This window comes from Penaeus monodon, chromosome 33 (assembly GCF_015228065.2).
Source record: "Penaeus monodon isolate SGIC_2016 chromosome 33, NSTDA_Pmon_1, whole genome shotgun sequence".
Lineage (NCBI taxonomy): Eukaryota > Metazoa > Arthropoda > Malacostraca > Decapoda > Penaeidae > Penaeus > Penaeus monodon.
Window position 1 is genome coordinate 22068091 of NC_051418.1, and position 764 is coordinate 22068854.

General features: G+C 36.6%; 1 long non-coding RNA gene across 1 annotated transcript in view; it reads right to left on the minus strand.

Annotated features, from left to right (window-relative positions):
* The window catches only part of LOC119593898, a 1930-nt gene that overhangs the window by 563 nt on the left and 603 nt on the right, over positions 1–764 (minus strand). The window lies entirely within an intron of this gene.

Below are 764 nucleotides of genomic sequence, written 5' to 3' on the forward strand. Positions count from 1 at the left end.
TTTCGGAACCATGTAAACTACTATAATATATGATAAATTTATTATTATCCTTTGTATACTTTTATTCAATTCAATTTAATGATTTTCTGAGAGACGTTTACATGACAGAGCGGCCTTCAAATTGGGAAATATTTCCTGGTAACTGTATTGGGTGTTTTATTCAAATTCATTTCATCCTCGCTGTGATCTGCATTAGAAGACTTATTATAATCATACACAAAGTGCAATGACGTGGTTGAGTCGATGCGATCACCGCTGCCTCTGCACCACTGACGCTCTGGCAAAAGACAGCGAACCTGCGTTACCTATTTACCCTAAAGACAGAGGCTGGACGGGTTTCTCTGATGATAAGTAACTCTATCTACTAAAAATGAATCTGGCTATGTTTAGTTGGCCTTTGCCAGAGCACTGACGGCACAGAGGTGGGTCAAGGGCCAGAGGGCAAGAGAGGTGTCCTATAAATATTACCCTTTTGAATAATAATTTTCAAAAACTTAACACAGTTCTTCTATTTCATATTATCTATTACTTCCAAATCCAAACATCTGACAAATTCCAACACCTGATTTATTTCTTGTGCTGCATTGCGTATGAACATGCAAGATCTAATCTAATTTTGATACTTTGTTCTTAACCTATCTGAACAAACCTAAAAACCCTAAATACGCATATCTACTCAATGCAGAAATAATAAAAAAAAGAAATCTGGACCTGCATTAGTCTGCGGTCAAAAATCTATGCCATGGGGTTTATTTCTCTCTGTA